The sequence below is a fragment of the Ursus americanus genome, chromosome 7 (assembly GCF_024610735.1).
Source record: "Ursus americanus isolate L20-20 chromosome 7, mUrsAme1.1.p, whole genome shotgun sequence".
Classification (NCBI taxonomy): Eukaryota; Metazoa; Chordata; class Mammalia; order Carnivora; family Ursidae; genus Ursus; species Ursus americanus.
Genome location: NC_142133.1, coordinates 13,721,026 through 13,748,407, shown reverse-complemented (window position 1 = coordinate 13,748,407; position 27,382 = coordinate 13,721,026). Strand labels below are relative to the sequence as shown.

Sequence of the window (27,382 nt, the reverse complement as noted above, 5' to 3'; positions counted from 1 at the left end):
CCATTTGGCTGTTCCCGAGTTCTATCCTTTATATAAACTGGTGATAGTAAGTAAAGTGCTTTCCTGAGTTCTGTGAACAGTTCTAGAAAAATTATCAACTCTGAGGAATGGGTTGTGGGAATCCCCATTTATAGCCGGGTGGTCAGTAGGACAGGTCACAGCCTGGGACTTGTGATTGGCCTCTGAAAGTGGGGACAGTTTTGTAGGACTGAGTCCTCAACCTGTGGGACCTGCCCTAACTGCAGGTAGTTAGTGGCAGAATTGCTTAGGGTGAAGAAAACAACCCACACATCCAGGTCAGAAGTGTGGTGAGTAGAGTAGGAAACAACTTTTCCTTTTCATTGACCACCACTGCTTTCTTAGAAAGTCTCAACCCTGATTTTAATGAAACCACAACATAGTTTCTCTTAAAAGTTTGTCTGAAATAGGTCCAGATAATTCTTTAGGATGAAGGCCCTTTTATCTCAACGTATCTGGGATTCAGCAAGAATTAGGCCACACAGGCTAAAAATTACCTTGAAAATCCGTAAGAATGTTGCCCTCTGCTACATATTTAATACTTATTTCAACACTAAAATATTGATACAGTTTTTATCATCATGAGGGGACAGTTTTTTAATAAACCATGTCATAAAGTTAGAAGTATGTTTAGCTAACAGAAATCCTAAACAGTGGCTTAAATTACAGGAGGGTGGAGATGGCATTTTTTTCACATAACAAGAAGTTTGGAGGTTAACAGTGATGTCAGGGTCAGTGCTTCTACAATTATCTTGTTGCCCCAAGATTGCAAGATGGTTGCTGCAGCTTCTGATAAGATGCCCAAGTTGAAAGCAGTAGGGCGTGAGGGAATCACATGACCACCCCTAGCTGTAAGCAAGGCCTGCAACTTAGGGAACTGTGAGGTCAGGAGTTTCTGACAGTCAAGGTTCTCAAACTTTACCAAGCATCAGGATCCCCCTGGAGCACTTGTGAGAGCAAGGATTCTTAGGCCCCACCCCCAGAGTTTCCGATTCAGTAGGTCTCTCATGAGACTTGAGAATTTGCATTTCTAATAAGTTCCTTGGTAACAGCTGCTGCTGCTGGTCCAGGAACCACACTTTGAGAACCACTGATTTAGGCTAATCGGGATCCATTGCCTGGCATTGGTACAGTGCTGTCCAGACACATAGCCACGTTAGCATTTATAAATGTTTTTGTGTCTATATTTCTGTTTTCTCTCTGCACAGATGAAAATAAAATCAAGCAGGGGCACCTGGCTGGCTCAGTTGGTACGGTATACAACTCTTGATCTCGGGGTTGTGGGTTCAAGCCCCACATTGGATGTAGAGCTTACTTTAAACATAAATAAATAAATAAAATAAAGAAAGAAAGAGAGAGAAAGCGAGAGGGAGGGAGGAAGGGAAAGGAAAAAATGAAAAGAAGAAGGAAGGAAGGAAAAAAGAAAGAAAGGAAATAAGTTCAAGCAGAGGCAAAACCAAGAAGTCTTTGCAGACTCCAGTGGGTCTTCAATGCACCCAGCCCTCTCTTTCCCAAGCCATTGAAGATCTTAGGCTCTGAGACCAGAACTTTACAGCCTTCTAACTTCCATTAAAATCAAGTGGATACAATGCCATGGGCAATACTTCAGCTGAAGTTTATCCTTAAGGTCCTACAGCTGTCTCAGCTTGCATTAATCAGAGTTCAGCAAGAAACAGATGATGCACTCAAATTAGGAATTTTGAGGAGGATATAATAATAAAGGGACTATTTCCAAAGGTGCCGGCAGGGCACCTAAAGCATACAATCTAATCCCCTCGGGCTAGTAGTAGGGAGGCACATTATTATACCTATGCCTGAACGGATGTGGGTAGGAAGGGCTCACAGGAACAGTACACAGAGAGGGTTGTGTGCAGAGTCCTGTGTCAAGAACTCTGACCCCGGTAATAAGTACCCCAACCTCATTCTCCTCTCTTCCTTTGATCTCCTGCCAGGGCTACCCCTTGGTCAAACCCAACTGTACTGTAGCCGATTGATATTATCGATTTATGTTACAGAACAGAAGGGAGAAAGGTGGAGGGACAGTTGGACATCTGGAGGGACAGCAAGAGATATCCAGCACAGACATATTTGAATTTACACCATTTACTTCTAGTTACAGAATTAGTCTTTTTCTATGGTTAAGGGAAAGTCAAATTATAAAACAAAGAAGAAAAATATTAGAAGAGATCTCTAGGGGCGCCTGGGTGGCTCAGTCGTTAAGCATCTGCCTTCGGCTCAGGGCGTGATCCCACAGTCCTGGGATTGAGCCCCATATCATGCTCCTCTGCTGGGAGCCTGCTTCTTTCTCTCCCACGCCCCCTGCTTGCGTTTCCTCTCTCACTGGCTGTCTCTCTCTCTGTCAAATAAATAAATAAAATCTTTAAAAAAAAAAAAAAAGGAAGAGATCACTAAATCAATAGTTCTTGGAGTATGGTCAGAGGACCCCTGAGGGTCCACAAGATCAAAACTATTTTTGTGATAATAGTAAGACATTATTTAACTGGTTCACTGTCATTCTTTGAGTGGAAGACAGAGAGCTTTCCAGAGGCTCTGTAACATGCAGTATTGCAACATACTGCAATAGCAGATACAGAGTCCAACTGTCTTCCATTAAGCCAGAGATTAAAGAGATATGTAAACACAGAAGACAATGTCTCCTTCCTCACTGATATTTAATGTTTTAGAAAATACAGTTGTTTCACCAAAAAAATTCTACTTAGGTGAACACATAATGGGCTTATTTTTTCTTATGAATTAAAAAATATTTTTAAATTTCTCAATTTTAATTTCTAGCACAATAAATGTTTATAGACATAGCCCACACAAACAAAAGCTCTTTGGGTACCTGACGATTGGAAAGGGCACAAAGGACTCCTGAGAGCAAACTCTGAGAAGCACTCTAACTCATATTCCACATAAGGCGGGCTCGAAAGGTAGTCCGGCTTTCGCTGGTTTAATGAGCTGGGGATGAGGAGAAACGGAACAAAAGAAAGACCCAGAAGGTAAAATGCCTGCCTTTCTTATCTCTACCCTCCTTTCCTTTCCTTTCCCTCCTTGTAAAGGTACTTGGTCCAGGGACCACACTTTGAGAACCACTGACTTAGGCTAATTGTAATCCATTGCCTGGCATTGGCACACTGCTGCCCAGAAACATGCCACATTAACATTTATAAACTCTTATGACTATATTTCTGTTTTATCTCTGCACAGATGAAAATAAATCCAAGCAGAGGCAAAACCAAGAAGTCTTTGCACACACCAGTACTCTTTAATACGCCCAGCCCTCTCTTTGCCATGCCGGTACCTTTTCTGATTTCCTCTCCTTACTGAATCCCTATAAGTGCTTTGTGGCTCCCGTCCTAGGACACTTACCCTGTTCGATCTCATACTATGATTATTTAGGAAATTCATTGTTCCAACGTTCTACCCGCTCTGAAGGACATATGCAGGAGCACGTGTGCACACATGCGTGTATGCCCATGCACAGGATGAAAAATTCTTGACCTGGGGTCCACAAAGTCCAAGGGGACTGAATTCACAAGTTTATGAACTTAGGGGGAAAAAAAATTACACATTTATTTTTACTAACCTCTAATTGAAATTTAGCATCGCTTTCTTATAAAGGGAGACAGCGCCGCAATAGCACTAGCAGTAACGATGATTTTATCCCCAACAGAAATGATTGGTGTTTTCACATTCATGAAAGTTGTTGAAGATCTCTCGAAATACATGTACACTCAACACTATTTTGAAATCACAGGAATTATTAGACTCATCACTAGATCTTATTATTGAAAACATTCATAAAGAAGCATATGGGGCTGGCTGGCTCAGTAGGTAGAGCACGCGCCTCTTGATCTCGCAGTTATGGGTTCAAGCCCCATGTTGGGTGTAGAGCTTACTTGGAGAAAAAAAAGCAAGCAAGCAAGCATATCCATTACTGTATCACAGATATGCTTGGATTTTTTTTTTAATAGTTTGATGACTGTTTCAATAGAATTGGTTTCCTTTGAAACTTTGGGACCTTTATGTACTTAAAACCATTATTTGAGAAGGAATCCACAGGATTCACAAAAAAGGACACTTTGTTAAAAAAAAAAGAAAGAAAAGAAAAGAAAAAGAAAGGGGGGCAATAACCCTGCTTAGGCGGTAATCTTCAGTTCAGGGAGGACATTATTCCTTTTGTTATGCATTGTACACAGTAAATGCCCAATGAGTATTTACTGAATTGCATTTGGGGGATTTCAAGTGGTTGACTGGATGTTTTCCTTTTCCTCAGTGTCACCCCGCCGAGGCTGGGCCGGCCCCCACCCCACTTCCTCCTGAGAGAGGAAGTTGATCAAGCTGTCGCCATCCTGCATGCAATCCCCACAGCCTTGGAGGCCAGAGCGGGCTGCCTCAGAGTCAGATGCTCCTTTGTGTTTTAAAGCGAGTGTCATGCACAGAAGATGATCGAGATTACGGTTACAACACAGTGGGTGGTATCAGAAACACTTTTCACTTGGAGCCCAACCATCTTGACGCTGCGAACTACGAAATGTTTAAATGGGCTTGGCTGTGGGAAGCTCTACTCCCAGCCATTTATGTAAGCACTTTAGCATTTATGCCCAAGTTCATTTACATTATTCGTTCGCTTTGTTATGTTTTGTTTTCTTTTTACAATAAACTATACATTTCTGCCAACTCTTCATCTTTCGCTTCGTAGCAGCCTTGCCATTTGCTTATGCAATATGGTGGTTTGCGCATGCTTCAAAAACCCAAAGGAAACCTTGTGCTACTTTTTCCTTCTTTTTCTCCCACATCTGCAACGACTCCTTTCCTGTTTACTTGTCCGAAAGCTCTTTTTCTCCTGCTGTTAAAGCTGCGCAGGAGCGCTGATCTTAAGAATCTAAGCAGCGGTTCAGATGGAGCAGATCTCAAGGAGAAGAACACAGGAGTAAAGCCACAGGTTGATTATTCTAAACAAGAGCCCGGGAAGATAGTCGTAAGAATGAAAAAGTCATGGTGTAAGGGACAATCGGGACTTGAGTGCTATTAAGTTTAAAAGTCTTCGTAAGAAGGCCCACCTGTAATGTCCTTTATATAAAGGCCTTAAGTTTCTGGCAAATAGCAGAGACCACAGCAGTCAGATAACTGGTCTAGAGGCAGGTATCTTATCAAGACCTGGCCACAGAAAGAGTGAAGATCAGGGTTGAGAAATTCAGGCTCTAAAGCCAAGTAGAAATGGGGACAGGAGAGGAAGCCAGAGGGTCCCAGCAGAACAGCCAGAGCATACTAGCAGCAGAAATGGCTGGAAATGAAACCTGCAAGAGGCCAGATGAAGGCTTCTTATATTCTTCCCGCCGGTGACCAGAACTTACTCCAAAGTACGGGACTGGGCTCAAACCTTGGACAAGGGTTAAGGTACAAAGCTACAGAGGGGTTGGGTAGCAAGCACAGGAAACGCCTTCATAGTGAGTTTCCAAAAGCTCCATTGTTGTTTTGTATTTTGTCTGTTTGTTTGTTTTTCAAAAATTTTTTACTAGGGAGATTTTCAGACACACACATAAATAGACTAATATTATATAATGAGCCCCACGTACTTACCCCACAGCTTAAACAATTCTCAACACTTTGACTGTACTACTTCAATTATCCCTCTCCTCAATTTTTTTTTAAAGATTTTATTTATTCATTTGAGAGAGAGACAGAGACAGAGGGCACAAGCAGGGGGAGAGGCAGAGAGAGAAGCAGACTCCCTGGTGAGCTGGGAGCCCAACATGGGGCTCCATCCCAGGACCCGGAGATCATGACCTGAGCCAAAGGCAGATACTTAACCATCTGAGCCACCCAGGTGCCCCTCCTCAAAATTGTTTAAAGATTTATTTATTTAGGAGCGCCTGGGTGGCTCAGTCAGTTGTCTGCCTCCAGGTTCCGGGATCCAGGGCTGTGTAGGGTTTCCTGCTCAACAAGGAGTCTGCTTCTCTCTCTCTCCCTCCCTCTCTCTGTCCCTCATCACTGCTTTCTCTCTCTCTCTAATAAATACATAAATAAAATCTTAAAAAAAAAAAGATTGATTTCACGGGGGGGGGGGAGGGGCAGAGAAAGAGGGAGAAAGGAAGCAGACACCCGACTGAGCTTGGAGCCCTTCCCAGGGCTCCATGTCCCTGAGCCAAAACTACGAGTCTGGCATTTAACTGCCTGAGCCGTGCAGGAGCCCCTCCCCTCAATTTTTCTAAGATTCAGTTTCTAGCCCTCTGATTTCTCTACTATCATCCTCAGAAATGTGCCCCATTCTCATGACTCCAACTATTGTCTCAATGCATTTGAGCTCCAATTTGAAGCAACAGCCCCATCCTTTGCTGTACCTTAATGACCTACTGGATCTGTCTGTTTCAAGGTCCCAACACACTTCAGTTTGTACCACAGTGTTGGTTGCCTTCCCAGCGGCCTCCCCACCTTGACCTTACATCCTGCTATAGAACCTCACTTAGTTGATGTGTGAGGGGAGGTTTAGTTACCTTTCAGCCCCAGTAATTAATCTTAATTAATCTAAGCTGTCCATGATGGTTTCATTGCCCCGTTTTGGGTGACCGATGTAGGAATGTGCATATGAGTTTTCCTTAAAACTCTGTCATAAAGAGTTTTCCTTACTCTCATAAAGGAATATGAAAAAGGTACTCTCTTCCTTTCTTGGAGCCAGCCTACCTACAGTTGTATCTTAGTGATGCCACTCACTAACGAGGTGACTCTGAGCAAATTACTTAACTTCCCTGTACCTCAGTTTTTTCATCTGTAAAATCGGGATGATAGAAGCAACTCATGAGGTCGTCGTAAAGAGCAAAGGAATTAATACATGCAAAGTGCTTAGAACGGTGGCTGCCCTATCAATAGTGCTATTATTGAGCACTATTTATTTTAGCTATTATTATTATTATTTTGTAAGGATGTGATGCTTGGAGCTGTGGCAGCCCCCTTGTGACCATGAAGAGGCAACCTTGAGGATAAAGACCAACTCACTATGCATGAGAGAGAAGAAATGTGGAAAGGACTTAAATCATCGATGATGTCAACTTACTGAATTAAACAACCCTAGAACCAATCTACCCCTGAATTTCTCATTAAGTGAGATAATAATTTTGCTTATTATAGGTGTCTCTTTGGTTGAATTTTCTATTACTTGCAAACAAAAGCAGCCTAATTGATACATGTGCCCCAAATCAGATTTCTTTTTTTTTCAATATTTTATTTTTAAGTAATCTCTACACCCAATATGGGGCTTGAACTTACAACCCTAACATCAAGAGTCACAAAACTTTACCAACTGAGCTAGCCAGGTGCCCCACCAAGTCAGATTTCTTTTTCCCTAAGTTTGCTCAAGTTCGTTGCCTCTGTCAAGGCATCAAAATTTCCCCACTCAGTCTTCTTCATAATTCCCCATATCTAGCCAGTTGCATCATTGTTTCCTTCCAATTTCTTCTTTCCCTCCATTAGCAAAGTTACCATTAGTGGCAAAAGAAAACATAGTGCAACTAATGCCCTGAACTAGTCCTCATGGAAAGTGAGGGGCTCATAGAAAGTGAAAACATTGGTCATAGCCAATTTGTCTTGTTCATAGCATCTAGCCCGTAGTAGGCATTCAGTATATATTTGTTGAATGAATGGATGGAGGGATAGATGGATGAGGCATTTCCCAAGTGAAGATATTCCAGAGAATAATTTTTCAGAGCAAGAAATCTTCCTCAAAGGCACCTGGCTGGCTCAGTCAGTACAGCATGTGACTCTTGACCATGGGGTCGTGAGTTCAAGGCCCATACTGGGTGTAGAGTTTATTTTAAAAAAACACAGACAAAAAAACAAAAAACTTCCTCTGCCAAATAAGTTTATCTGACTAACCATTAAACAAAATTGCTTCAGGACTTCTCAGAGCCTTCAATATGCTTCTATGCATTAAGAGAGGGACTCCACTATCCAGTGCCACCCCAGCTCAATTGGCCATGAGGGGCAATTATTCTCGAATTACCATTTTCTGGAGTTCCACAGAGCATAACTAGAGCAGTCGGTCTCAAGCTGTTTTTGCCAATTATGGCTTCAGGCAGGAGAGAAAACTCTGGAACAACCTATACCCTATATTGCTTTCCTACCTAGGCATTCTCATTCTCCACTGGAAAAATAGTTGGGCATAACAATGAGGTGTCATTCTATGGGAAAATTGGGGGAGATTACTACATAGACATCAATTTTTGCAATTCTAGTATGGCTTACTGATTGTTGAAATAATATGTACATATCATAAAGTCTAAATATTGGAAAATCCCACACTAAAACAGTATTGACGCAAATATACACTACTGCATGTAGTAAATTAATTAAAGCCCCAGAGCAAACTGATAATGATAAGGCTTACCTGGACATGAAATGTAAGAATAGCAACTTTTTAAAGCCATAACTAACCTAAAATCATGCTGGTGAAGCCCTGATAATAAAAGTGTCCTTCCTGCAAACGATGGGAATCTCTACCAGCCATAATGCCCATGATAACAGCTGTGCGCGTACGCCGTCTCCCCAGAAGACCACTGAATTAGTCCCCATTAAACTCTAACAAGTCATAATTCTAGTTTATGAATACCAGAACTTCATAACCCTCAGTAACTCAGTAGGGTTCAAGTAAGCCTTAGTTTTATGTGAAAATGAATGTCATTGGAATTGGCTGAGATAATACCCGTAAGAATCAGACACCATACTTCTGAGAATGACCTCAGTGGGGCCTGTCTAGATTAGTACAATGTGCCAAGAGCCCATCTGTTTATCTTCCTCAAATGTTGGAGGCCACCATGGAGCGCCTAGATTAGTCCGGATCATCATCTTCTCACACTTAAAGGATCTAGTATCTACCAGCAATAAAAGTTACAAACCTGTAAATTAGTAGCTAGCAGTTTAAGGTCTCCATGCCTCTGATGGTGCTCAAAAAGTTATGAAGGGGGGGCGCCTGGCTGGCTCAGTCAGGAGAGCACGTGACTCTTGATCTCGGGGTCGTGAGTTTGAGCCCCACGTTGGATGTGGAGATTACTAAAAAAAAATGAATAAACCTTAAAAAAGAAAAAGTCATCAAATGAACCGGACAGCTACTTTCAATATTTAAGAAAACCTAAAGGAAATCATGCATTTATTTGTCATAGAGTTGCATTGGCCCCATTCTGTGCTTCCGAGTCTGGAATTATACCAATTCAGTGAAGAAATACCAGTTATCTCCTAGTGATCTGAAGTTCAGAAGGACAGTTTTCTATCTTTGGTTTATAAAACATGCTAAAGTCGTCCTCATTTCATGTCTTCACTAATTGAATTCTCCCCATTTTTCAAGTTTAGGCTCAAGATCCCGCAGTCACCAGAGATCTCCCATTACTCTTGAATTCTCCAGCACTGGCTGATAATTTTACTATCCTAATTTCTTAACGAGGGCTAATCCTACTACCAAACACCAGGTCCTTATCTTTGCCGTCACTTCTGAATCAGAAGTGCACACATAGAATGGTCTCAACTAGGGAGAGCCTCAACACATGAAAGAAACTCACTTTTTTTTATTAAAGAGAGAGAGAAGGTGTGTGGGGTAAGGGGAGGGGAAAGGGCAGAGGAGAGGGAGAGAAAGAATCTTTTTTTTTTTTTCCTATTTGTCAGAGAAAGAGAGAGAGAGTGCACAAGCAGGGGGAGCAGCAGGCAGAGGGAGAAGCAGGCTCCCCACGGAGCAGGGAGCCCGACATGGGACTCAATCCCAGGACCCTGGGATCATGACCTGAGCTGAAGGCAGACACTGAACCGACTGAGTCACCCAGGTGTCCCTGAGAGAAAGAATCTTAAGCAGACTCCCCACTGAGCGTGGAGTCCAACACAGGGCTCCGGAGATCATGACCTGAGCCAAAATCAACAATCAGACACTTAACTGACTGAGCCACCCAGGCGCCCCAAAGAAACTCACTTTTTTGGACGAAACTGATTTTAATTTGTAGGACAGTTGATCAAAATTCATCTATTTAATTTATATAATGTGTAGAGTGTTTTAAAAAAATGATGTTAAGCAGAAGCTTGCAGACTAGGTTTTTATCTCCCTAATTTTTTATTACAAATATATTCATATGTAGAGAGAAATTGAAAGAAAATTACAGTGAATATCTGTGTACTCTCCACCTAGACCCAACCATTGTTATCATTTTGCTGTATTTATTTCATCACTCTCCAATTATCTGCCTATACGCATTTTATATTATTGCTGAATCATTTAAAAATAAGTTACAGATATCCTAACACTTACCCCTTAAATACTTCAGTGTGCTTCCCTAAGGAAGCTTCTCCTACCTAACTATAATACCATTATCATACCCAGTAAAAATAATAATTAGTTCAATAATGTCATCTAATACCCAGTTTTTATTCAATTTTCCCTCTCTTGTCCTAAGAATGTGTCTCACATCTGGCTTTTCTCCTGTCCAGGAGTCAATAAAGTTTTATACATAGCATTTGGTTGTTACATTTTGTAGGGGAGGAAAAAGTTTTCCATCTTTGGGGTAGCATGTCCTGGACATCGGCAATCTCTTTGCATGCTCTTCGTCTAAAAGGGTCCCCTTCATTTTTTAATCGCATCAGTTTTTAAAAGACCTAGGCAGTTGTAGAGACAGTTTTGCTAGTGTTAAATAACCATAGGAAAGACATTTTTCCGCTTCCCTTGTTTACAAAAACAGAAGTTCCTGTTCTGAGATTCTGAGCTTTTAAAGTTTAACCTAATCATCAGCTGATACGGTTCCAAATAAAACAGCCACTGACGAAAAAAAGAGAAGACTGAATTTACACAATAAATTCGTTCTGGCAATCACTAGTTAGGACTGCTATAGCTAGTTAATTAGCTGCCATGGGGTTCATTTTCTGCTAGGTAAGAGGGAGATCATAGCTACTTTGCAAGGTAAGGATTACCATGAGATAATTATGTGAATACCTAGCATAGCAGAGAAGCTTAATAAATGCTGGTTTCATTCTCCTAAGTCCCTACTTGTTGTCTAAGAATGGGGTATTTCCAAATTGGTAAACTTCCCAAGTGTGAATCTTGCTTTGAACATTTTGGTGCCAATTCAATTGCAAAACATAAAGTCCATACTTAAGTTTTACACCACATTTTACCTTGCTTTGCTTTGGGTGGTGTTTTGAAAGTAGTATCTGTGCACCTTTTTTTGAGTTTATTACACAAATGATTTCTGAAAAGCACTCCTAAAAATAATTTAAGACAACAATCATTTCTATTTTAAATTGACATTTTAATCTAAATATGTTTTTGGTTTTCTTTCTATTTCTGCTAGCATTGTATCTTTAAAATATGACATTTGGGGCACCTGCATGGCTCAGTCAGTTCAGTGTCTGCCTTTGGCTCAGGTCATGATCCTGGAGTCCTGGGATTGAGCCCCGCATCAGGCTCTCTGTTCAGTGGGGAGTCTGCTTCTCCCTCTGCCTCTGCTCCTTCCCTTGCTCATTCTCTCTCTCTCTTTCTCTCAAATAAATAAATAAAATCTTAAAAAAACATATATGACATTTAAGGAGCACCTGGCTGGCTCAGTTGATTGAGTGTGCAACTCTTCATTTTGGGGTTAGAGATTCGAGCCCCAAGCTGGGTGTAGAGACTACTTAAAAATAAAATCATTAAAAAAATATATGACATTTAAAAAATAATAGAATACAATTTCAAATTACTTGCATGAAGGTATGGACACAGTTCTAATGAACTATCTTTAAAAACTAGGGCACTTGGGTGGCTCAGTTAGTTAAGTGTCTGCCTTCCATTCAGGCCATGATCCCAAGGTTCTGGGGTCGAGTACCACACCAGGCGCCTTGCTCAGCAGGGAGTCTGCTTCTCCCTCTGCCTGCCACTCCCTCTGTTTGTGTTCTTTCTTTATCTGACAAATAAATAAATAAAATCTTTATTTTTTTTAAAGATTTTATTCATTTATGAGAGAGAGAGAGAGAGAGAGAGAGAGAGAAAGAGAGCACAAGCAGGTGGGGGAGCAGAGGGAGAGGGAGAAGCAAACTCCCCAGTGAGCAGGGAGCCCGACGCAGGGCTCCATGCCAGGACCCTGGGATCGTGGCCTGAGCCAAAGACAGCCGCCCAACTGACTAAGCCACCCAGCGTAATATAAGTTAAAAAAAATTAGAGAGATACATTTTGAACAAGCTTTACCATCTTGCTGGTATTGCTCTTGTTAATAAATCAATAAATCTTTGATACGTCTTATTCTAAAAAAATTAAAGGGATACATATTACATAAAATTATAATTTTCTTTTTAAATTTTTATTTATTTATTTATTTTTAAAAATTTATTTATTGTAGAGAGAGAGGGACATCAGGAGCAGGAGAGGTAGAGGGAGAGGGAGGGAAAATCTCAAGCAGACTCCGTGCTCAGCGTGGAGCCTGACATGGGGCTCAATCTCAGGACCCTGAGACCATGACTCCAGCTGAAACCAAGGGTCAGACACTGAACTTGCTGTGCCATCCAGGTGCCCTCTTTTTTTTTTTAAGAATTTTTTTTTTTTTTGGTGGGCAGCAAAGTTTATTGAGTGATAGTAAAGTTTATTGGGCAATAGCACAAAGCTCCCAAGAGAGAGGGGACCCAAGAGGGTTGCCCTAAAGATTTTATTTTTAATAATTTCTACATCAGTGCGGGGCTCAGACTCACAGCCCTGAGATCAAAAGTTGCATGCTGCACTGACTGAGCCAGCCAGGTGCCCCTAAAATTAAATTTTTCTAACAACTAATTTTATAATAGCTAATTAATTATCTTTGAAGTAGAAAGATTCAATAAGTCACTAAAGATTATAAAAAAGAAAATTATCCTTCTCAGAGCACCGTTTTTAAAAAGATACAGAAGAGATAGAGTGGATTATCAAAATTCTCTACTTAGGATCTCTACGTCATCACTATACTTTAACGTTAAACCTGCCACATAAATAGCTAGAAACGGGAAAAAAGAAGCCATCTTTTAAAGCATAGTTTTCATTGTATTATTTTGGAACACAATTGGTCGTTAACAATAAATACAATTTTCAAACGGTATCCTCGTAGTCACCTACCACATGGGCCAACTATTTTGGTGGTTTTGTTAACACCAAGTTCGTGCAATCCATGCCAAGGTAACACCAAATAAAGGTCCTTGTTAATGAATTATATAGGTCACTTCTCGAATGATAATAATAACTTTATAATAAGAAGCCATAAAAGAATGTATGTATATTTTTGTTTCTTACTTCCAGCTGTATTTTCTGTGTGTGTGTTTTAGAAGATTACATACAACTACTGTAGCAATTTTCTTTTACTGTAACTTCCTAGCATTACGTATATTTACTTAATATGGGGTGATTATATCATAAAGTAAGGCACTTTGTGAATTTCAATGGCTACATGAATACGCACAGGTTTGTTCATATTTAGATGACTGTATTCTGGTTTGTTATTAATCACCACCATGCAGGACAACATACAATAGCCAACTTGAGGGCTTAGACATGATTGTGAATGTTTGTTGCAAAATACTTCCTTAAGTAGGACAAATAGCTGATTGACCCCAGGAAATCTAATCTCCTTATGTCAAGCTGAAGTAAGTGGAAGTAGACTGTGCATTGAAAATGCTGTAAGATTAGAGAGAACAACGTCAATTAAAGCAGTGCGCTTTTATAATTTCCCAACATTACAAGAGAACTCACCACCAAGTAGAAGCTAGTAATCAGAAATAAGAGAACTATTTTTAAGCAAATTTCCTACCAATTAGCGACATGAATTTCCTTCTCTAGTCCTGCTGGTTTGCTCACTATGGAACCCCCTCCCCACGTCTCTCATCTCTGCCTATTACAGTCTCAAGGGTCTCACTCTTTCCCGAGCTACGATACTGATGTTTCTGGGCCATGCGATTTAATACTTAATTATATACTGTTTTGTGCTAGTCTTTAATTGTTTTGGGTGTGTTATGCATTCTCTTGTCAACTAGACTGTAGTCCCTGAGGCTAGGACCATATGTCATATTTCTTTGTTAATGCTTTTTATGCTAAACATGGTCGGCACTAAGTAACGTCTTATAGGAAAATCTAAAAATAACCATTGATTTTATATAACTATGGCTAGAACTCAAACCAAAAAAATCTTCATGTCTGTGTGGGGTAAAGGACACTCACTGGGCACCGTTGTTTTCAAATTCATTCAGATCCGCTGGTTACAGTGAAGATAAATCCATTCCAGTTGCCTTAGCTGGATAGATACCTATAATCAGCAGACAGGATGATTTCATGGAACCCAACTGCAAATTGGTGATTAAGATTGAATTTAGGAATTAGAAGGTCAGAAACCAGGCAGTGTCTTTTTCTAAAAGTGAGCGTGGTTTCTCTTTTTTCCATTTCTCCACCCAGCTGCTTCCATCTCACTGTGTAGGTGGAGGCCAGTCTCCCTTGCCTCCATGTGTCTTAGCATGGCTTCTCCAGTAACAACCTTCCATGGTCTTACAAGTCCAAGACCCTTGAGTAATGGACCCAGCCTTCACATTCCATTTCTAAATTTGTGACAGGAAAATACGATTGGCCTGTGATGGGTCACATAGTAATCCCTGGCCCAATCAGCCACCACCTGGGTAGCTAGGATCATGTGGTTCAACATTTTTTTCTCAGCAGGGGTGTGGGAAAAATTCTCAAAGAAGAAGAAAGACAGAAGGCAATTTGATTGATGCAACAACTACAGTTCAAATCTATAGGAAATTGCAACAAATGTTCTCTAGGTGTCTTCCCAGCTCATAACTCCCTTCCTCTGAGAATTACCTGACCCGGGGGGTAGGCCCCCCGCAGACATATTTGTACTAACTGACATTGGACTTCTGGCCAACCGACCAAACCAGTGCGATCACTCTTCCCAAGCCAGGTTAACCTGGTGTTCTCCGGGCAAGTTTGATTTGAGGCCAAGAAACTGCCCCTCAGGCTAGGCGGATTGGTCTTTTGAGAGGAAAGGCTGCAGACTCAGAACTGTTTCAGGACCATCTTTCCCCTCTCTGTGCCCAGGAAAGAGAGAAGAATGAAGCAGACATCCTTTGGAAGTAGAGCTGAGACAGTGGGGCAAGCCCCTCCTGGTTCTTCAAGGCCTGAATACTTCCCGATTCCAGAAGCCCAACCACTTTACTGCCCTTCAGTTCTGTGAGACATCTCCACATTATTTTTTTTTTTCTGTTTACATTAGCTTGAGCTGGTTTCTGTTATTTGCAACCAAAATAGTTGTAACTGAGACATCCAGATTAAAAGTAAGAGTCTTTCCTATACTTGTCCATTGGGACAAGTCAGTCATGTGAAGATGCCAATATTTTGTTGCCATGAAAAGTTTCTAAATTTATCTTGTAGACTCACATATCTGTGTGGCTATACAGTGCATCTGTTGGTGACTCATGAGGATTAAATAGTATGGGAGGCTGACTCGCAGTTGGGTGTTATATGATTTCTTGAAAGAGAACAATTTATGAAGGAAAATTGGCCTTGAAATTTTCTTTTTTTTTTAAAGACTGTACGTATGTATGTATGTATTTATTTATTTATTATTTGAGAGACAGTGAGACTATGAGAGAGAGAGCATGAGCAGGACAGAAGGAGAGGGAGAGGGAGAAGCAGGCTCTCCACTGAGCTGGGAGCTCGACCTGGGGCTCCATCCCAGGACTCTGAGATCAGGACCTAAACCGAAGGCAGACACTTAACCAACTGAACCACCCAGGCGCCCTGGCTTTGAAATTTTCTGATCATTTACTGTACGTCTGGGTTTTTTTTTTTCCATTTTTTTCTTTTCAAGTTATTACTTAAATTCTAGTTAGTTAACATATATGGTAAAATTGGTTTCGTATATGTCTGTTCCTATAACTGATGCTCGTTAACCGTTTTCGAAGCACGTTTACACACATTCTCTTATTTGATATTCACAATGATCCTCTGAGCAAACATCATCTCAATTTCATAAATGAAGACGCTGAGGCACACAGAGATCAAGTGATTTGGTCGGTATCATTAACCTAGGAAGGATACAACACAAACTCCTGGCCAGTGATCTTTATGTACTTCTGACCTGCATTCAGTCTGTCTTCCTACAGCCAGGGTACGTATGTGTGTACGTAGGCAGCTAGGTATTTACAAAATCTCTCTTTTCTATTGAAGTGTTAAATAGGTACAGACAAGTACCCAAATCATAAGCGTACAGCTCAGTGAATTATTGCAAAGTGAACATACCATGTCATCACCAATGGGGCATGAAAGTGGATATGACTAGCGCCTCCTTTCTGCCTCCTCACAATCTCTATTCCCTCCCTCTTCCCAAAAGGAAATCACTCTCTTCACTTTTAACCCCATAGATTTGCCTGTTTTCAAACTTTACATAAATGGAACTGGGCAATATGGATACTTGTGTTCAACATTTTTATTCTTATGCGACGCATCTACTTTGTTGTACGTGACTGTAGTTCATACATTACTATTCTTTTTTTTTTTTTAAAGATTTTATTTATTTATTTGACAGAGATAGAGACAGCCAGCGAGAGAGGGAACACAGCAGGGGGAGTGGGAGAGGAAGAAGCAGGCTCATAGCGGAGGAGCCTGATGTGGGGCTCGATCCCCTAACGCCGGGATCACGCCCTGAGCCGAAGGCAGACGCTTAACCGCTGTGCCACCCAGGCGCCCCCATACATTACTATTCTTATATAGTATTCCATTCAATGAATATACTACAGCTTATGTTTCTAACCTATTATCTATCGATATTTGGATTGTTTTTAGTTTAGGGCTATAATGGATGCTGCTGCGAGGAGCCTTCATGAGCATATCTTTCGGTGTACCACATTCATGCCCTATTGAGTAAATACCTAGGAATGAAATTGCTGGGTCAAAAGTTCAAATTTAATGGCTACTGCAAGGCAGTTTTCCAGTGTGGGCGTATCAACTTACGCTTCCACCCCACTGGTAGAGGAAAACTTTGGCTGTTCCATAGTCTCATCAACACTTGTTATTTTCTACTTTTAATTTAAGCATTCTGGTGGGGCGCCTGGCTGGCTCGGTCGGAGGAGCATGAGACTCTTTGATCTCGGGGTTGTGAGTTCAAGCCACAGGTTGGGTGTAAAGATTACTTAAAAAGAAAATCTTTAAAGAAAAAGCATTCGGGGCGCCTAGGGGGTGCAGTTGGTCGAGCATCTGACTCTTGGTTTCGGTTAGGGTCATGACCTCATGCGCTGTGGGATCCAGCCCCAGGTCAGGCTCCGTGCTCAGCAGGGAGTCTACTTGAAGATTCTCTCTCCCTTTCCCTCTGCCCTTCCCCCCACTCATGCGCACATGCTCGTGTGCTCTCTCAAATAAATAAATAAATAAATAAATAAATAAATAAATAAATATTTTTAAAAAATTGTTCTAGAGGCAGTTGATTGGCTCCGTCAGTAGAGCACGTGACTCTTAATCTTGGGGTTGTAGATTTGAGCCCCACCTTAGGTGTAGAGATTACTTAAAATCTTAAAAAAAAAAAAAAAAGCATTATGTGTGTGAATGATATACATCATTATGGTTTTAATTTTTTCCCCCCTGATAACTAATGAGCTTGAGTAGATTTTTATGTTTATTGGTTATTTGGATATCTTTTTTTGTAAAGGGCTGCTTTCAAGTTTTGCCCGTTTTCTCTATTGATTTGTAAGAATTCTTTATGTATTCTGAGAAAGATACATTACCCTGTGTAATATGCATTGCAAATATCTTCTCCCCTTCTGTGGTTTGCATTTTCAACCTTGAATTTTTGACATCAAAGAAATTATAGCATCTTATTTGCACTTCTCTGCTTCATTAAAAAAGGTAATGATTTCAATTATTTGGGATAAAATCCAACCAAACAAGATGCTCAAATGGCACTTCTCTCTCCATTTTGGCTCAGCCCCGAAGCTGAAAACAACACAATGGTCGATCAGTACTCTCCAGTCACTCTGGATCTGCTAAGAGCATGTAAATACCTCTGGCTTTCATGAACCCACCACTGACCTTGAAAGGATAAGGAGTTTGATATAGAAAAGACAGAAGAGTGAGGATTTCTTTGGAAAGAGCTGTCTCCTCCTTCCACCTTCACATGAGGTCAAGAAGGAGCACGCACTCACTTAACTCAAACCAAATGAGAGGTGCCTCAGACTTTCCAGAATTTTTGCCCTGGAGTATCAGGAAGAAGGACTTCGGGTCTGCTCCTTGGCAAAGCTGAAGGTTGCAGAGTCTGAAGCCTCACGAGCTGCAGGACTACATTGGGTAGAAAGGGGACTTTCACTTGCAGAAGGCAAAGGGGAGTAGGGCCCAGTGAACGAAGGGGAATCCATTAAAAGCACTGGCCTGAGATCACCTGAAAAGGAATCTTACCTCCTGGCCCCGCAGTGGGTGAAGGAACCATCAGAAGTCCAGGTTTGAGGGAGTTATTAAAAACTGACAGCCAGGGATGTGTTGTCAGCATTAGGGAGCTAGAGTCAGTCTGTGGAGGGAGAGAGGGAACTTCTGAGAAAAAGTCTGGAGAGAAAGAGTCAGCCTTGGAGAGCCTCCATACCCAGAGGGCACTGATGCCAGATGTCACAGAATACAAGACTGTTTCCCTTTCCCCCTAATCCTCTTTTCCCCCTGGCACAGGGTGGAGAGAGAGGTCAGCCCTAAGCCGTTGGGGGGGCGGGGGGGGGGAGCACTGTTGGAGGAAAGGAGCAGCTGACAAGGCACCTCCCCCACGCAGGTTCTGGGGCCTCAGGCAGGCCTGAGCTGGGGCAGCAGAGGAGGGTTAGCTCTGAACATGCTTGGAATTTTGAAATTGCCCTTGATGAGACTGGGGTTATGTGATTAAAAGCCTGGACTGGAATCTTCTCCAAATTCTCTCCTCCCCTGTTTCTATTCCAATGCTTCATCCGTCTACTGAGTTTTCAACTTCAATTCTTACAATTTTCATCTCCAGAAATTCTGTTTGGCTCTTTATCACATCTGCCTAACCATTTTTTGTAGTCTTTTGTTCCTCACTCATAGTTTCAAACCCCGTTTTTATTCTTTAAATATATGAAACCCAGTGCTTTTATGTGGGGGTCTGACAATCGCAATTCCTGAAATCTTTGCAGATCTGCTTTTTCTGTTTTGTTTCTGCTCCCTCTTGCTTCGAGTGCCTTATTTCCTCGCGTTGTTAGACTTATTTCACCCTGAGCTAAATTGTTGGCCTTGGCGTTTTATCTGTGGAATTTCTTTGAGGTCCAGGTTGAAACTGTAGTCTTCCTGCCTGTTGCCTGGGGGAACTAACAACCCTGCGAGGACTTCAAGTTCAATGGTCATCTGAGGTTTCAAACCTCTCAGGGAACATGACTTTGGATTGAAAATCCACCGGAGGTCAGTTTGGGCTATAATTGCTCAGGGGAGGTTTTTCTATGGTATTGTTCTCAACCAGAAACAAGTTCAAGACAGGCAAGTGTCCTGCTGTCTACTTCTGAGTGATAAATTTGTTTCTCTTTGGGACCTCTGTGGTCCCAGCTTTATTCAGATCTGCTAGTAGATACTCTACTTGGGTAGGCCCTAGCCGTGATTTCCCGTCCCCCCTACGCTGTGCCGCCATCAAAATGGAAGCCCGAGGTCACCAAAGTTCTTCAGAAGCCTTAAGGCTAAGCCGGCTTCGGTGCTTACTTCACCTCCCAGAATTCCCACTTTCACTTCATTTCTGGCCTTGGTAGCTTTGCCTTGTAACATGCCAATCAGCATCACATTTGAAATATTGTTTTTCAATAATTTATTCCAGGTTAAACCTCATGTGGGGTTTACCAAACCTCTTAGAGCCTTCTATTTGCTCACCAAACCTGTGTTACTCTCCTCCTGGGCGCGCTTACTTCTGGAAAGACTCCCTGCTCAGTGGGGAGACAGCCTGCTTCTCCCTCTCCCTCTCCCTCTGTTCACCCCCCTTCCACTTGTGCTCTCTCTCTCAAAAAATTAATTAAAAAAGGAGGAGGGCAAAGGATTTTTTTGTTCTTTCAGAGTAACTGGATATGTGGCTGAGTTTTTCACCTCGCCAGGGACACTTAACTGAAACTGGTAATGACAAATAGGGCTACTTTCATAGTAGCTACAGATGGCTTTAACATTTCTTTTTTCTTTTTTTTTAAAGATTTTCTTTATTTATTTGACAGAGAGAGACAGCCAGTGAGAGAGGGAACACAGGCAGGGGGAGTGGGAGAGGAAGAAGCAGGCTCCCAACAGAGGAGCCTGATGTGGGGCTCAATCCTAGAACGCTGGGATTACGCCCTGAGCCGAAGTCCGCTGCTTAAGGACTGGACCACCCAGGCGCCCCGGGATGCCTTTAACATTTCTAAAGAAACATTAAGAAAGTGATAGCACTTCACTGGGGCACCTGGCTGGCTTAGTCGGTGGGGCATGCAACTCTTGACCTTGCGGTCCTGAGTCCGAGCCCCGCATTGGGCATAAAGATAACTAAAAAAAAAAAAAAAAAGTGGCAATAGGGCTTCTAATCTATTGAAGTAATTGTGCAGAGGAGTGAGTTTGAGCCCTCAGTGAAACGGGACTCTCACTGCCATATATTTAATACAAGCGAAGGCTTGCCATTCTAGTGCAAGGGGGTCCAAGACAACCGAGATCATCAGTCAGGCTGGGGATGTTTAGTGCCTGCAACTTCTCTAATATCTACAGTCTCTCTCAGCTTTTCAGGCAACCCCAAGGGGGTGGTTTACCAGCTTCTGGGGGAGAGAATGATTGGCTGCTCACCAAAGCTGTGTCCCTTTGCTCCTAGACCACACTTCCTAGCCTCTCTTGCAAATTGGTGTGGTCTAAGTTTTGCCCAATGGAATGTGGGCAAAAGGACATTGCAGCACTTTCAGCCTGGCCCGTAAAACTCTCCTGCATAGTTACTGGTGAGCTACAGCTGTTGGCTAATGTACTTGCCCTTGCTTCTCCCTTGCCCCTGGTGGAGATACTCTGTGTTGACTCTTTCCATCTGCTGAGCCTCTTCGTTCAACCAGACCATCAGCCAGGAAGGTTGATGTGGCAAAGACACAGGACTTAGGAACGCTGAATAACAGAGGGTTTAAGTGGCCCCTTCACTCTGCGGATACCTCATCTTGAGTCTGGTTATCCACTTCATTCTCCCACCTCTTGCTGTAATGTTTAAAATTGATTCAATAAACCATGTAATTTGAAAACCAAAACCAAAACCAAAACCTGCATGAACTTTCTCTTTTGCCACTGGAAGCCAAGGACCCTAAGGCTCTGGAAGATGGCAGACCATGAGAAGAAAAAACAAAAATCTGAGTTATCCAATAGAAGGCCATTTGTTAAATGTTAATTGGAATTTGAGAGAGAAATTAAAGTGTATCAGGACATTGAGATATTAGAGTTTCTCTGTTACTGCAGCTATTGTATTAACAGATATAACCCAGGTCTCTCGGAAATTTCTGCAAAAACCTAATGTGGTTGGAGGACCTCATTAACAACCCTGGTCATCTGGATCCAGCAACCAGGACTTGGATAGAACGCTTTACTCTGCCACTGGTCCCATCTTGCTACATTGTCCACAGGGCTGTGATAATGACTGAGGACCACAAACACAAAGTTTCATTGCAACCAGGTAACAATGATAAATTCCGGGGCGTGTGTATCATTTATCTCTGAGGCCAAGAAGGGACCGAGCTAAGCAAGCCAGGCCAGGGTCCAGCAGTTACACATACTGATAAAAATTGGTTTTCTACATGTAACTGAATAACTGGAGTTGCCATATGGAAGGGCGTTTGTGTGGTATACCAATCCCATTCAAAAAACCACGCTCTGACTCTGGAAACCCTGAAGATTGTTGATCTTTATCCCAGTGAAGTAGGAATTTTACACAATACTTTCACACACTGAATGGGTCAGGGTACTTGGTGGAAAATAACAGAAGCCAGTTCTTTTGAACTCAAGCAAAAACAAACAAACAAAAAAAAAAAACAAAAATAAATTCCTAAATTATAAAGGAGAGCTTACATACTAAAAAAAAAAAAAAAGAAAAGAAATCAGATGAACCCTACTCAATACATTGTCAAGAACTACAGAAGGTAAGGTTGAATGAGAACTCCAAAACCACAACATAGGCTAGTTACATGTCTTAAAAGTGTCACTCCAGGGGCACCTGGGTGGCTCAGTCAGTTAAGTGCCTGACTCTTGATTTCGGCTCAGGTCATGATCTCAGAGTCATGGGATCGAGCCCCGCATCAGGCTCTGGGCTCAGCATGGAGTCTACTCGTCCTTCTCCCTCTGCTCACCCCCTACTCACACATTCTGTCTCTCTCTTAAGTAAATAAAATCTTTAAGGAAAAAAGTGCATATATTTTAAAAAAAGTGTCACTCCCAGGATTACTTCTTTTTTTTCCCCCCAATTTTAAATCCAGTAGAGTTAACATGCAGTGTTATATTTGGGTGAATACTTGTTAATATAATGTCTGTAGTAACAGAGAAACTCTAAAATCTCAGTGTCCTGAGACACTTTCATTTCTCTCTCAGTCAAATTCCAATTAGCATTTAACGAATGGCCTTCCATTGGCTAACTCAGATTCTCGAGTTTCTTCCATCTCATGGTCTGCCATCTTCTGGAGCCTTAGAGTCCTTGGCTTCCAGTGGCAAAAGAGAAAGTTCATGCAGGTTTTGGTTTTGGTTTTCAAATTACGTGGTTTATTGAATTGATTTTAAACACTACAGCAAGAAGAAAGAGAATGAGGTAGATAACCAGAGTTAAGATAAGGTATCAGCAGGGTGTACACTGAATGTACAATACAGTGATTCAAGTCTATAAATGTATTACTCAGTGCTCATCAAAATGGGTGTACCCCTTCCCCTATTTCCCACATTAATTCCCCCCTCCCCATTACATATTAACCAAAGTGGAGAAAACATATTTTCACAAAGGAGGGATGTGGCAGACACCACTTTAACTAAGTGATCTATCTTAATTATCACTCATGTCAAACTGACATTCGTCTTCCGAAGCGATAAAATGGAAGGATACAGCATCATCTGCGTAGTATAAATTTGTGAAAATATTTAGCCTGAAACTAATTGGGGGGAATAATCAGGCAATTCCAGATTATGGGACATTGTACAGGACAACTTGCTGGTAATCTTCAAAATTATTATTATTATTTATTTTTATTTTTTATTTTTAAAGATTTTTAAAAATTTGTCACAGAGAAAGAGAGAGACCACAAGCAGGGGGAGAGGCAGGAAGAAGGAGAAGCAGGCTCCCTGCCGAGCAAGGAGCCCAATGTGGGACTCGATCCCAGGACCCTGGGACCATGACCTGAGCCGAAGGCAAATGCCTAACCGACTGAGCCACCCAGGCGTCCCTTATTTTTATTTTTTAAAGTAAGCTCTATGTCCAATGTGGGGTTTGAACTCACAAACCCAAGATCAAGGGTCACATGCTCTTCCAACTCAGCCAGCCAGGTGCCCCAGTGAACAATTCAAAAAATCCGAATATGTATTAGATAATACATTGTATAAATGTTACATTTCTGGAATGAGATAATAATAACATTGTAGTTATATAGCAGAATGTTCTCATTCTTAGGAAATATATACTAAGTATAGGTAAAATTCTATGGCATCTATAACATACTTTCAAGTGATATAGCAAAAATTAAATGTAGGTAGCCACATAGACAGACACGGACAGAACAGCAAATGTCTCCAAAATTAACAACAGGTGAATCTAGGTGAAGGGTATATGTGTGTTCATTGTACTGTTTTTTCAACTTTTTGTAGGTTTAACATTTTCAAAACAAAAACTTTGGGAAGTTTATTTATTTATTTATTTATTTGAGAGAGAGAGAGAGAGAGAGAGAGAGAGAGAGAGTGAGAGAGTATAAGCAGGGGGAAGGGGCAGAGGGAGAAGGAGAAGCAAACTCCCCACTGAGCAGGGAGCCCAATGTGGGGCTCGATCCCAAGACCTGAGCCAAAGGCAGACACTTAACTGACTGAGCCACCCAGGCGCCCCAAACGTTGGAAAGTATAAATAAATTTGTAAGGCATCTGAATTGTGCCTAGGAATTTACACGGAAGGTATAGGTAGTAAATTCTCCTGGGGTGGGTCCGTGGGCAACCACCATGCTAAATGTTCATGTTAGTCTCTGACAAAACTCCTGTAGCTTCTTGTGGGTATGGTATAACTCAATAAAAAGTTTTAAAAATGAGAGAGGAAAAAGAAATCACCAAAAGTCACATAGCTTACCAGTGGCAGAGCTGGGATAGAAACTCACGTTCTCACTTTTTTCCTCTCTGGAGAGCAAAAAGTCCAGAGGCTTGCTATGCCCCCAAGTCAAATAATCTACTTCACAATTTTGCAGAAGGCCAATCTTGCAAATAATTTTTAAATCATTCCTAAGTGCTAAAGATAGTTACAGAAAAAAAGGAAAAGCATGCTTTCGAAATACTGTATTATAAGCTAAGCTTGAGAATACGCTTGGGATTTATAAGAGGATTTGAAGTATTTAATAAAACAGTTATTTAAAAGCAAGAGAACAAGAGGCTCTTTGATATGGATTTAATAAGAGTTTAGGAACAGTTAGGAAAGACTCACCTCCAGGTAGTCTAATTAATATGTTGGATTTGCTGGGGAGAAATTAATTGCTAAAGTGGAGAAATATTCTGAAAAATTATGTTTTTAGAAAGGTCACAAGGGGTGCCTGGGTGGCACAGTGGTTAAGCGTCTGCCTTCGGCACAGAGCGTGATCCCGGCGTTGTGGGATCGAGCCCCACATCAGGCTCCTATGCTGTGGGCCTGCTTCTTCCTCTCCCACTCCCCCTGCTTGTGTTCCCTCTCTCGCTGGCTGTCTCTATCTCTGTCGAATAAATAAATAAATAAAATCTTTAAAAAAAAAAAAAAAAAGAAAGGTCACTAAGTCTTACAGTAATAGACCTTTGCATTTTCTCCCAGTCTTTCAAACTTCTATTCTCAGACCTCTTCTCTTTGCTCTTTTTTTCTTCCTCTCTCTCTTTGTTCTTTACCAGCACCTTCATCTGCCACTTCTCCTTTAACCAAGAACTCCATGCAAATATCTCCTAAAATCTAGATCTCTGGTCCTAGCCTCTTGCTAGGCCCCACAAGTACATTTTCAACTGCTTCTAGAATTGTGCAAAAGTATCCAGTTAACATCTCAAACTCAAAACAAATTCATTATTCTCCCTTAAACTGGGGCCCCTCCTTCTGATTTCTTTGTTCCTGACATCATCATCTTCCCAGTTACCTGCTTTACAAAACTTTGGGTTTTTTTCTTTTTTCTTTTCTTTTTTTTTTTTTTTTTAAGATCTTATTTATTTATTTGACAGAGAGAGAGACAGCCAGCAAGAGAGGGAACACAAGTAGGGGGAGTGGGAGAGGAAGAAGCAGGCTCCCAGTGGAGCAGGGAGCCCGATACGGGGCTCAACCCCAGGACCCCGGGATCACGCCCTGAGCCGAAGGCAGACACTTAACGACTCAGCCACCCAGGTGCCCCTTGGATTTTTTTTTCTAATCCCACCTTCTCCTCTGCCCTATAGATTTAGTCCTGTTCAAAATTGCATGTACTCCTCTTGCACAGAACCGCTTGTCTCTGCCCCGGTCTTTCCCTTCCTGTTATCTATTCTCATCACTGGTAACCCTCAGTCACGGAAGCAGGATACTATTGACATCTGGACAGGATCATTCTTCATCGTAGGGGTTGTTCTGGGCATTGTGGGATGTTTAGCGGCATCCCTAGTCTCTGCCGACTAGGTGTCAGTAACACTCCCTCGGTTCTGAAAACCAAGTATGTCTCTAGACACTGTCAAATGTCCCCTGAGGAGCAAAATCACCCCTAGTTAGAACCACTGCGATAGCCTAAATGATTGCCATAGCCTTCTATTAGAATCGTCTTCCCACTGGGGCGCCTGGGTGGCTCAGTCAGTGAAGCATCTGCCTTCAGCTCAGGTCATGATCCCGGGGTCCTGGGATCCAGCCCCTCACTGGGCTCCCTGCTCAGTAGGGAGTCTGCTTCTCCCTCTGCCTCTGCCTGCCACTCCCCCTGTTTGTGCTCTCTCTCCCTTTCTCTTTGTCAAATAAATAAATAAAATTTAAAAAGGAACATCTTCCCATCTGCAAGGAGTCCCACCGTCCATTTATTCTAGACATTGTTACTGGTTTACTCTTCTTACGGTTTAACTCTGATCATACTATTTCCTTGTCCATAAATGCTTAGTAGTTCCCTACTGCCTACGGAATAACGCACAAATTCCTCAGCTTAGCATTTAAGCCTCCTTTTCATATGGCCCTAACCTAGGTCTCAAATATAGTTCCCACTGTTTCTATGTTCATTGTTTCAGCTTTGTGACCTCTGAAACTTTTCTTAGAGATTTTTTTCACTCATTATTCAGTCAACAAAACTTTATCGAGCAACTATGAAGTTTAAGTGCTACGTTGGACACTGAAGCTATAAAGTGAGACTCAGCCCCTTCTTCACAGAGTTTAGCTCAGAGAGCCGAGATGAACAATGATCTGAACACCAGTGCTTTTGGCCTGCCTGGTAGTCCCTTCTACTTCTTCCAGCAACAGGGCCTCCCTTTGCTGTAGGGACCCCTTCCATGAGATTCAGGTGGGGCTGATTCATCATTCACCATTTTGGAGATGAGGAAACGGAGGCTTAGGAAATTTGATGAGGAAATTCAGACTTGGGGGAAGTTCAGTGTAATTTCCAAGTGACCGGCACAAGGTCACACGGCTGATGAATCACAGAGCCAGAACTTGAAGGCAAGTTCTAACTATTTTAACGCCAGAGTCCACATGCTTGACCATTATGCTGCACTGAGTCTCTATTAAAAAAGTCAAAGGATTTTTAAAAATTCATGTGTGTGTAACAACATCTTTTCTTCTTCCTTTTTCTAAGGTTTTATTTATTTATTTATTGTATTTATTTGAGAGAGAGTGTGCGCACGCGCACACACGAGTGGGGGGGGTGGAGGGCAGGAGAGGGAAACGCAGACTCCCCGCTGCGCAGGGAGCCCAATTTGGGGCTACATCCCAGGACTCCAGGATCGTGACCTGAGCCGAAGGCAGATGCTTAACCGACTGAGCCATCCAGGCGCTCTTCAAAGGATTTTTTAAAACCAGATTTTATTTATTTAGAGAGAGCACATGAGTGGGGGGAAGGGCAGAGAGAGAGAGAGAATCAGACTACGCTCAGCCTGGGGTCCCACACAGGGCTCGATTCCACGACCCTGAGATCAAGATCTGAGCCGAAATCAACAGTGAGACGTTTAACCCACTGAGCCACCCAGGCGACCTGAGAAACCAAAAGATTAGTGTCACGATTGCAATCTACT

At 41.9% G+C, this 27,382-nt stretch overlaps 1 long non-coding RNA gene across 2 annotated transcripts in view; it reads right to left on the bottom strand.

Annotated features, from left to right (window-relative positions):
- Positions 1-6,938: 6,938 nt before the first annotated feature.
- The window catches only part of LOC148109629 (uncharacterized), a 60,065-nt gene continuing 39,621 nt past the window's right edge, over positions 6,939-27,382 (bottom strand). The window contains exons 3-4 of one of the 2 annotated variants that reach the window (XR_015725160.1): positions 14,198-14,282; positions 6,939-9,066 (exon numbers count right to left, since the gene is read on the bottom strand). This is a non-coding gene — a long non-coding RNA (uncharacterized LOC148109629). The remainder of the gene's footprint in view (positions 9,067-14,197; positions 14,283-27,382) is intronic. The other variant, XR_015725161.1, reaches the window with a different exon arrangement.